At 38.0% G+C, this 11,758-nt stretch overlaps 1 pseudogene; it reads right to left on the bottom strand.

Annotated features, from left to right (window-relative positions):
• Window positions 1–1,316: 1,316 nt before the first annotated feature.
• LOC125357124 lies at window positions 1,317–3,015 on the bottom strand (annotated as a pseudogene).
• Between the last annotated feature and the right edge of the window lie 8,743 nt (window positions 3,016–11,758).

Genomic DNA, 11,758 nt, shown 5'->3' with positions numbered 1-11,758 from the left:
CATGACTATTTTGGTACATGTGGAGAAAGCATTTGATAAAATACAGCACCCCTTTATGATAAAAGCTTTGAAGAAACTAGAATTCCAGGGAACTTTCCTGAATATAATTAAGGATCCTTAATTATATCCACAGCGAACATTACTCTTAATGGGGAAAAGCTAAAGCCATTTCCTCTAAAATCAGGAGCAAGACAATTTTGTCTGCACTCCCTTCTCCTCTGCAACATAGTACTAGAATACCTAGCCAGAGCAATAGGCAAGACAAAGACATGAAGGGGATCAAAAGAGGAAAAGATAAAGTCAAACTCTCTCTCATTGCAGATGACATGATCCTGTATCTAAAGAACCCCACAGAATCTATTCCCAAGTTACATGAGCTGATCAAAAGCTTTGGCAAAATATCAGGATACAAAATAAATCCTCAAGAATTAATGGTTTTTCTATATGCCAACAACCCAAGACTGAGACCAAAATCAGGAAAGCAACTCCTTTTGCAATAGCCTCAAACAAAACAAAACAAAACTAGGAATAACCTTAACCAAAAAAGTGAAAGACCTCTATGATGAGAACTTTAAAAACATGAAAAATGAAATTAAGGCAGAACTAAGAAACTGGAAAAACTTCCCATGCTCCTGGATTTGGAGGATTAATATTGTGAAAATGGCAATATTACCAAAGGCTATCTACAAATGCAATTCAATACCCATTAATATCCCAACACCATTTTCTAATGAAATAGAGGAAGCAATCCAGAAATTCATATGGAACAATAAAAGACCCAGAATAGCAAAAACAATCCTAAGTAGAAAGAACAGTGCTGGAGGAATTACAATACCAAACTTCATCCTATATGACAAAGCTATAGTAATAAAAACAGCTTGGATTGGCACAAGAACACGCCTGAAGACCAATAGAACAGAACTGAAGACCCAGAAATGAACCCGCAGAACTATGCCTACTTAATCTTTGATAAAGGAGCTAAAACAATAGTATGGAAGAAAGATAGCCTCTTTAACAAATGGTGCTGGCAAAACTGGTTCAAAAACTGCAACAAATTAAAACTAGATCCTTATATCTAACTAGATCACCCTGCACTAAAATCAATTCCTAATGAATCAAAGACCTTGAAATTACAACAGATACCTTGAAAACACTACAAGAAGGAGTGGAGAAACACTTGGGCTCCTTGGCACAGGATGAAATTTCCTTAACAAAGGCCCAGAAATGCAACAAATCAAAGAAAGGTTGGACAAATGGGACTGCATCAAACTGCAGAGCTTCCTCAGCTTGCAAGATAAACAGAAAGTGTGAGATGATTTTTTTTTTCTCATTAAACTGTTTTAATGGGTCTCAAAATTCTGTGACAGATTTTTGGTCATGTTGTTTCCATCAAAAAGTACTGATTTTTAAAAACTAATAACTTAAAACTGCCACACAAAAAAATGGTCCACAAACATTTTCCTTTCCTTCTGAAGGTTTTACGATGCATTATCATTAACCAGTCTTTTACTATTAAACTTAAATGGCCAATTGAGATAAACAGTTCTGAGACCGTTCTTCCACCACTGGTTAAGACTGAAGTGGCAGGCATTAGGGGTAATATTCATTTAGCCTTCTGAGCTTTCTGGGCAGACTTGGTGACCTTGCCAGCTCCGGCAGCCTTCTTGTCCACGGCTTTGATGACACCCACAGCAACTGTCTGCAGCATGTCACGAACAGCAAAACGACCCAGAGGAGGATAGTCAGAGAAGCTGACACACATGGGCTTGTCTGGAACCATATCAACGATGGCAGCATCACCAGATTTCAGGAATTTAGGGCCATCTTCCAGCTTCTTACCAGAACGGCGATCAATCTTCTCTTTCAGCTTAGCAAACGTGCAGGCAATATGAGCAGTGGTGACAATCCAGCACAGGGGCATAGCCAGCACTAATTTGGCCTGGATGGTTCAGGATGATCACCTGAGCTGTGAAGGCAGCTGCTTCCATCGGTGGATCGTTCTTGCTATCCCCCGCCACATTGCCTCGGCAAACATCTTTGACTGACACATTCTTCACGTTGAATCCCACATTGTCCCCAGGAAGAGCTTCACTCAAAGCTTCGTGATGCATTTCAACAGACTTCACTTCAGTGGTGACATTGACAGGAGCAAAGGTAACCACCATGCCAGGCTTGAGAACACCAGTTTCCACTGGGCCCACAGGGACGGTACCAATACCACCAATTTTGTAGACATCCTGAAGGGGCAGGCGCAAAGGCTTGTCAGTGGGGCGGGTTGGTAGCAGGATGCAGTCCAAAGCCTCGAGCAAGGTGGTTCCACTGGCACTGCCATCTTTACGTGTGACTTTCCATCCCTTGAACCAAGGCATATTGGCACTTGGCTCCAACATGTTGTCACCATTCCAACCAGAAATTGGCACAAATGCTACTGTGTCAGGATTATAGCCAATCTTCTTAATGTAGGTGCTGACTTCCTTAACGATTTCCTCGTATCTCTTCTGGCTGTAGGGTGGCTCAGTGGAATCCATTTTGTTAACACCAACAATGAGCTGTTTCACACCCAGCATGTAAGCCAGAAGGGCATGCTCACGGGTCTGCCCATTCTTGGAGATACCAGCTTCAAATTCACCAATGCCAGCAGCAACAATGAGGACAACACAATCAGCCTGAGATGTGCCTATAATCATGTTCTTGATGAAATCCCTGTGTCCTGGGGCATCAATGATGGTCACATAATACTTGCTGGTCTCAAATTTCCACAGGGATATGTCAGTGGTGATACCGCGTTCCCGCTCAGCCTTCAGTTTATCCAAGACCCAGGCATACTTGAAGGAGCCCTTTCCCATCTCGGCAGCCTCCTTCTCGAACTTCTCAATGGTTCTTTTGTCAATGCCACCGCATTTGTAGATCCGGTGGTGGTGGACTTGCCGGAGTTGACGTGTCCAATGACGACAATGTTGATGTGGGTCTTTTCCTTTCCCATTTTGGCTTCGACTTAGGGGTGGCTTTTGCGGCAACTGCGTTCTGACGGCAAACCCATTGCGAAAAAGCTGTGAGATGATCTTTACTGGCCATACAATGGACAAAAACCTCATGTCTAAAATATATGCAGAACTAAAAAAAATTAAATTCCCTCCCCGCCCAGAAAAAAAACCTCAAAGAACCAACAGACCTCTCAACACGTGGGTTAAAGATGTAAAAAGAGACTTCTCTGAAGAGGAAATGAGAATGGCCAAGAAAGACATGAAAAAAGTGCTCTACATCACTGGCCATAAAAGAAATGCAAATGAAAACAACCTTGAGATTCCACTTCACCCCAGTAAGAATGTCCTTTATCAAGAAAACTAACAATAACAAATGCTGGAGGGGATATGGCCAAAAGGGAACCCTACTTCATTGTTGGTGGGAATGTAAACTGGTTCAGCCAGTCTGGCAATTGGTATGGAGATTTCTTAGAAGGCTAAACATGGAGCTCCCCTGTGACCCAGCAGCCCCACTCTTGGGCATCTACCCAAAAGATCACAAACAAGAACACACTAAAGCCACCAGGACAACAATGTTCATTGCGGCACAATTTGTCATTGTCAAAATATAGAATCTGCCCAGATCCCCCTCAGTAGATGAATGGATCAGGAAAATGTGGTACATATACACAATGGAATTTTATGCCTCTATCACAAAGAATGACATTGCCCCATTCGTAAGGAAATGGAAGGACAAGGAAAAAATTACACTAAGTGAAGTGAGCCAGACCCAAAGAAACATGGACTCTATGGTTTCCCTCATAGGGAATAATTAGCACAGGTTTAGGCTAGTCACAGCAGAGGATCACAAGAGCCCAATAGCTATGCCCTTATGATCACATAAGATGATGCTTAGTGAAATGAACTCCATGTTATGGAAACGACTGTTATATCATTGTTGTAATTACTTTCAACATGCCATGTGAAACGGTAGTTCTTTTTTGTTGTTGTTGATGATCCTCTTGTATCCCCTTTCTGTGGTTGTCCTCGTGCTATCAGTTTATCTCATCTAAGTACACTGGATACTGTATATACTGGTATTAGAAGTAGGAAAGGAAAGAGAATATCAAAAATCGAGAAATAAAACATAAAAAGACAAATGACTCCAAAAGCATTATTTACAAAACCATTTGGTGTAAACCAACTGAACAACTCATGGTGGGAGTGGGAAAGGGGGAAGGTAATGGGGCGGAAACAAGGAAGGAGGTAATAAATTGTACAAGAAATGGTATCCCCTCTGTACATCACTTTGACAATAAATAATTTTTAAAAAATGTGTCTTCCTGGGTAGCTGTTAAAATAATTTTGCTGTGTGCTATTACTTAAGTTGTTTTTAGTTGGATTTTACCACTACTGCTAGTTTTAAACCAATTTTCCATTTGAACATTGCCATTTGTTTTTGGTGCTGGAGGTCTATTTGACATGGTATGCAGAAAAGTGAAAAATAAACTTGATTTTCATAGTTATAACATATTTGAAGCCTACTGGTGAGAAGTTGTCAAGATTGTTGATATTGACTTTCCACATTTATAAAAAAGACAAAAAAAAGTTAAAATATTTCCTCTGTCACCTGATATAAAAATTTACAAAGTAAGACTTACAAATATCAGATCTTTATGGTTACAGGCAAAAGCAGGGATGTAGTTTTATTTAAAAGACTCAGATTTATCTGTTTATATTAATAACTCATAATATTTTTAACTCAAAAGTTTTAATGGGGAAAGTAATTTCCAAGAATCTGATGTGCCATACTTCTATATTAAAAAATACACCCTTATACAAATCAAATTATTCTTTCCTGAGGGAAACTACAAAGAGTGCCTAAAAGTCATGATCCTTTAGACATGTGGGAAATTGTGAAGAGTCGGTTCTTTGTGAACTGGAGAAAACACCATTTACAGTTGCTGAAAATCAATTTTATCTTATATGTCTTTGGTGGGGAAATATTTTCATAATGGAGAGCTGGGCATTGCAATTCTGAGTTCTCTTTACACTTGTCGTTTTTATTAGTGCTCAAGAAAACTATGCTGGAACTCTTCCACATGCTGGCTGTAGGCAAGAGGAGGAGTTCTTCAAATATCTTCAATATCTTCAAAGCTCTCTTTAGAGTACTTTCAATACTCTCAAAGGCCAGATTTGCAGGAAAAAATATAATCATTGTTTTACCCCTCATAATTTAGCCTGAAATATTTTTTACAATTTTAATGGAAAAATATGCAAATATTTGTGCAGTTATTTTCAACTGGAGTTAGTTGCAGTCTGCTATTGATGCCATGGACGGTAACCACCCTGGACCTGTTCAGACAGCACAGAAAATATCATCTGTGGCCAGTACTCCCCATCAGTCACCTTCAGCAAAGCACTTCTCAGCTCGACGTGAGGAATTGTCATCCTTCAGGGTACATTTATCCATGTTTCTAAACAAATTTTACTTAAGAAAGAAAATCATTCCTCATTGTGAGGCACTGTTTCAGGCAGCAAATTAAATTCTCATAAAAATTTTGACTCTTGGGCTGGGAATATGGCCTAGTGGCAAGAGTGCTTGCCTCGTATACATAAAGCCCTGGGTTTGATTCCTCAGCACCACATATATAGAAAACAGCCAGAAGTGGTGCTGTGGCTCAAGTGGCAGAGTGCTAGCCTTGAGCCAAAAAGAAGCCCGGGACAGTGCTCAGGCCCTGAGTCCAAGGCCCAGGACTGGCAAAACAAAAATTTTTTTTTTGACTCTTAGGTAAATGAAAACAAGGAAGTCCTAGGATAATTGCTCCTGAGTACTCAAATAGATGGAAGGCAACATGAATTTTAATGGAATAAGTCATTATCTTTGCCTAAAGCATAAAATATTTTGTTTATTTGATTTTGTTTATTGATTTCTACTAATGTGTTTTACCTTCCTGATTTAAAAATTGCCTGCATATTTTAGAAATGATACTGTTATAATGGCCAAAGTACATACTGTTTTATGACTTAATTCTTTATAACAAAGAAGACTCACTGGTGACTATTTAAATGGCCAGGTCAGGTTACATTCAAAAGATTCATTTCAAATTATTAAACAAATTATTAAAAAGTAGAGTTAAGACAGGTGTCAGTGCCTCGTGCCTGGAATCCTACAGGCAAAGACTTTAAGGTTTTTAATCTCCACTTTACTACAAGAAGAAGGAGGAGGAGGAGGGGGAGAAGGAGGAAGGGGAGGAGGGGAAGGAGGAGGGGTGGGGGAGGAGGAGGAGGAGGAGGGGAGGGGGAGGAGGAGGAGGGGAGGGGGAGGAGGAGGAGGAAGAGGAGGGGAGGGAGAGGAGGAGGAGGAAGAGGAGGGGAGGGGGAGGAGGAGGAGGAAGAGGAGGGGAGGGGGAGGAGGAGGAGGAAGAGGAAGAAGGAGGAGGAGGAGGAGGAAGAGGAGGAGGAGGAGGGGAGGGGGAAGAGGAGGAGGAAGAGGGAGGAGGAGAAGGAGGGGAGGAGGAGGAAGAGGAGGAGGAGGAGGAGGAGGAGGAAGAGGAGGAGGAGGAGGAGGAGGAGGAGGAGGAGGAGGAGGAGGAGGAGGAGGAGGAGGAGGAGGAGGAGGAGGAGGAGGAGGAGGAGGAGGAGGAGGAGGATGTTGCTGTGAAGAATTGTGGCTCAAGTCATATAGTGCCAGCCTTGAGAAAACTCCTTAAAGAGGCATGGCCCTCAGTTAAGATCTAATATTAGTGTAAGAGAAAAAGAATAGAGTCAAGATTCCATTGGAGAGTTTAGATCAAGAATTTCTGAATCTCTATCCTGGGCATGTCCTTCCTACTTAGAACAAATATACAACTCATCTTGTAGCAAAGGAGTAATTTTATAGACTCATTTATTAGCTTAGCACTGTGACAAGATAACTTCCTTCCCATCTCTTCTCTGGGGTCTGCTATCAAGATCTTAAGAAGTTTATTATAAAGAACATCAAACACACAGGTTCATTGTAAGGCTGTTCTGAATCCTCACCAAGTTACTTCAACTTCCTGTGCCCCGATTTGTTTGCCTATGCAATGAATATAAAGCTGCCCAGTCTACTTGCTCTAAATATGGAAATCAGCTTTCTAAACTGTGAGACTTCCTTCTTTCTTGTTATAAATTAATGTTAATTTAATTAATTTACTTGTCACAGGAAAGTGGTTTAGTTTTACAAGCATAATAAATAACCATAGAGACACAGAAAGGTGATCCAAACAGGAGACAGACCATAGTAAAAAATCCAACTATCTAGACAAATATCCCCTCAAAAAGAAAACGACAAAGAAGTTTCAGAGTTAAACTGCAGCACACAGCAAATGGACATCACAGCCTGCTACAGAGCATTGCAACCAATATGGAATCCATTTGCAATTTCTTGTGTCTTATCAGACTATAAAGGGGAAAACAAATAGATGTGAATAGAAAACCTCATGCATTGTTGATGGAAATGCAAATTAACTTAGCTCATATGCAAATTTTTGGAGAGTCCTTAAAATAAATTGAAACTAACATGAAGACTAATACATTAAAACTAACATATAGCTATACCGCTCTTGGGCATTTATCCCAAGGAAGTGAGAAGACAGTTACCTGTTTTTCACACTAGCCAAGTTATGGATTCAGCCATGGTACCCACTAATGAATTAATAAATTAAGAAAATGTGTTATTTACACACTTTGTCATGTGAGTGAGCAAAGATGTAGAGTGAAAGCATGTCATTTGTAAGACAGTGGAAGGTACTAGAAGTCTTTATGTGTAGTGAAATAGCTTGATGCAGAAGTCAAATACAGTATTGCCCCTCATTCGTGGAATCAATCAGAGGTAGAGGAGAAAAGACAGAGTAGGAGGATGGAGAATAGGACTTAGCTATATTATTGGTACTATATAAAGTTCATAATAAGATGCATACAAAATTGCAACAAAGATAAAAAATAAATTTAGGTGAGTGGGCAAAATGGATATGTATGATCATAGCACATTTTATGCATGGATAGACATATGAACTCCTACTTAATGTTCCCTAATCAAAAAAACAAAATAATACATAAGGGCTCAAGAGACCTTGCTTGACTGTGATGCTAGAAAATTTATTCTTTCCATAAGATGTGAAATTGTCAACCTTCAGATTTATGAGATATCAGTGAATGGTCCTGTTCAGGAGACAAGCTTGGGCAAATGAAATTGAGGACAAGCTAATTGAGCCAGACTTCGGATATCTTGGTTGAAACCAAAGTTGTTTGACTCTGTATTTACCTACATTAAAATGTTAAGGCCTTCAATGATGGAAAAATAAGCAACTTTATAGTTTTTATACTGAATTTACAGACTGGGAAAATCATATGTTCTTTACATCACAAAATCAATTAATAAAATACCTATTATTCCTTCTAATATTTTCCCAGTTATATAAGATTATTTTACATCAGTCACAGTAAGGTGGCTTTAATTGTTACAGTTAACAAAGAAGGAAATGTGAAACTAATATGGAAAAGGTCATTATATAACAAGGAATAAAAAGAGTTATAGCCTGGGCCCTTGTAGCTCACACTGTAACACTAGAGATCTGAAGATCCAAGTTCAAAGCCAGCCCAATCAGGAAAGTCCATGAGACTCTTATCTCCCGTAAACCAACAGAAAACAGGAAAGAGTGCTGTGGTTCAAAGTGGTAGAATGCTAGCTTTTTGTAAAAGCAGCTCAGGGGCAGTGTCCAGCCTCCAAGTTCAAGCCTCATGATCAACAACAAGGACAACAAAATCAGTTATAGCTGGATACTAGTGGTTCACACCTAGAAACCTAGCTACTTGGGAGACTGAAATCAGGAAGATCACAATTCAAGGGCAACCCAGGCCAAAATAAATAAATAAATACTCTCTCAATGAAAGATTCTAGTAATGGTAGCCCAGCCATAATGGGAAACCTAAAATAAGCATGTTATGGTTCAGGAATTCTCTCAGGCAGATATTAAGTTCCTATCAAAAATAATCACCATAAAATAGTGTTGAAGGCATGATTCAATGGTAAAATACCTACTGAATAAGTATGAGGCTCTGAATTTGAACTCCAATGCAACAAGAAATAGTAAAAATTGAACTGTAGCATTATAATATTTGAAGCAATGTTGATTTCTATATATTATACTGTGTTTTAATTTATAATTATTACAAGTCTGAAAAATCTACTGCTTGCATTGTGAAGAAAGGAGTTAGTGGAGATTCCTAATAGTCAAATTCTAAAACAAAATGAACTAAGTGAGTGAAACTATTCGGGAAATAGCATCATTTAAACACTTTTCTATACTCTTTGTCATGTACATAATTTTATCTGGTTTGAGAAGAGGTAGAGGAAATACAAAAAGGATGGACAAAACGTGAACTAATTCAGCAGTGAGACTCACTAGACACTATGTTGGAAATGACCTATGCAACTTTAGAGGGAGGGAAGTTTGGATGAGGCAATCTAGGAGAGAATTAGAGATGGGGTGACACTGTTCCAAAGGAAATTTACTCATTTACTGACTTACATAATTGTCATCGTTCTGTACATCAACTCTACAACAGAAGTTTTTAAAAAGAAAGAGAATTGGTCCTTCAGCCAATATTTGCTTAAAAAGAAAAAAAACACATTTCTTTGAATCTGATTCCATATTAGTAAATATATTCTCAACTGCATATACTTTCCTCTGGTTAAAATATGCCCAAAATATGGCCACCAGGTGTATGAAAATGCTTTGGAGTATATCACTTGCAGAGACTAACATACAAAAGCAAAAAGATGCCAGTTCTCTGACTCAGGCATATATTCAATTAAGATTTAAGAAACAGTGGGTTATTTATAGATCTTTTTAAAAGTAACTCATTATTCTTCACCCTGGAATGAAGCCTATAAACAGAGAAAAGTAACATATGAATTGACAGCTTTGTTTTTCACTAGGAGAATATAAAAAGAGATCAGAAAGTTAAGTTCATTAGGCACAACTTCATCTATTTCCTAGCTTTACTGAAAATGGATCTGTATAAATGTGTTAGGTGTGATGTTTTAACACACACACACACATACATACATACATACATTGCAAAGTGTTAAGAGAATCAAGTTGCAATTTGCAGAACCTTACATGGTTTTGCTTTGTGTATTAATGTGTACAGAGAATACATAGATTTGTGTTCCTAAAACTTTCAATAAAACACACAATAGGATATATAATAAGTAATAAATCTCCAAAATTATTAAGTGAAACTTTTCATGACAACAAAAATACAACATTGTTCTCTTGATTATCACCATCTCACCTTCACACTACTTCAAGCCTCTGGAAAGTACATATTACTCTCTGCTTCTATTAACTTGACTATTTTATATTTAACATACAAGTGACATAATATAGTATTTGTCTCTCTGTGTCTTGTTTACTTCATTTAATATAGTATCTAGCTTTATTCATATTGTCTCAAATAGCAAAACTTTTTAAAAGGTTGATTGATATTCCTATGTATACATATATATGTATATATATAATTGTCATACATTCACCTATTAATAGTTATTCATGATGTCTTCACATCTTGGTTACAATGAACATGGAAGTATAGACAACTCTTCAACACTCTTACTGAACATAGAAACAAATTTTTCTATGATATACATCACACTTTAAGGGCTATTTATGAAATCATGGTGTAACTTAAACACATATTAATTGTACAAAACGTTTCATTGTGATATGAATGCATATGAAATGTTTTGGAAAATTCACCCCCTCTATTACTCTTTCTTCTTCTCTCTCCTCACTTTTAAAAAGTATTTTTATGCTGCATTATATTAATTTAAAGGTGCATGTAAAGTATTGTTCATCACTTTCCATTTCCCTTTTCCCCATAAATCTGTCCATTCTTTGTTCAACAGTCCCTTCTTTGTTCATGTATTTCTTTCCTTTATACGAAGGCAAATGTAACACTTGCCTTCTGGATTCCAGTTTATTTAGCTTAGCATAATAATGATTTCTAGCTCCAACCATTTTTTTTTAAAACAACCCTGCTGCTTTCTATGACAGAATAATAGTCCATATTGCACAATTTACAATACATTTTTATGTGTTCATTGAATGGCCACCCTCGCTGATTCCATAGATTAGCTACTCTGAGCTATGCAAAAATGGGTGCACCAGCATCTCTACTGTAGAGATCACACATTTTCATAACCTTGGACTATTTGCATGTGTTCTTTAGTAAAATATCTATTCAGGTACCTTGCATATTTAAATAAATTTTGTTTGTTTATATTGTTCGTATTTTACTACTGTGCTCTACCTTTATATATTTTGAATATTAACCTCCTGCCACATATGTGGTTCGGAAATGTTTGCTCTATTCTGAAGTTATCACTTTACTGTATGATTGTTACTTTGCTGTGGGGATTTTTTGGTTCAATGTAATCCCACCTTTTCCATTAGTTGACTATAGTTTTTGCACCATATAAAAAGTAACACTTCTGAAGGTTGTTCAAAAGACTAAGGATAGAGATTCCCTATTACCCAGCCATCCTGTTCCTAACATTTATACAATTAAGCACAAACCAGGCCACACTAAAGCCACCAACACAGTCATGTTTATTGCAGCATTGTTTACCATAGCTAAGATATGAAATCAACCCAGACACCCCTCAGTGGATAAATGGGTTTTAAAAAGTGGTATATGAGGGGCTAGGAATATGGCTTAGTGGTAGTAGAGTCCTTGCCTAACATGCATGAAGCCTTGGGTTTGAT

The sequence above is a fragment of the Perognathus longimembris genome, chromosome 9, assembly GCF_023159225.1.
Source record: "Perognathus longimembris pacificus isolate PPM17 chromosome 9, ASM2315922v1, whole genome shotgun sequence".
Classification (NCBI taxonomy): domain Eukaryota; kingdom Metazoa; phylum Chordata; class Mammalia; order Rodentia; family Heteromyidae; genus Perognathus; species Perognathus longimembris.
The sequence above is the reverse complement of the archived record's forward strand: the minus strand, read 5'-3'. Positions and strand labels throughout refer to the sequence as shown.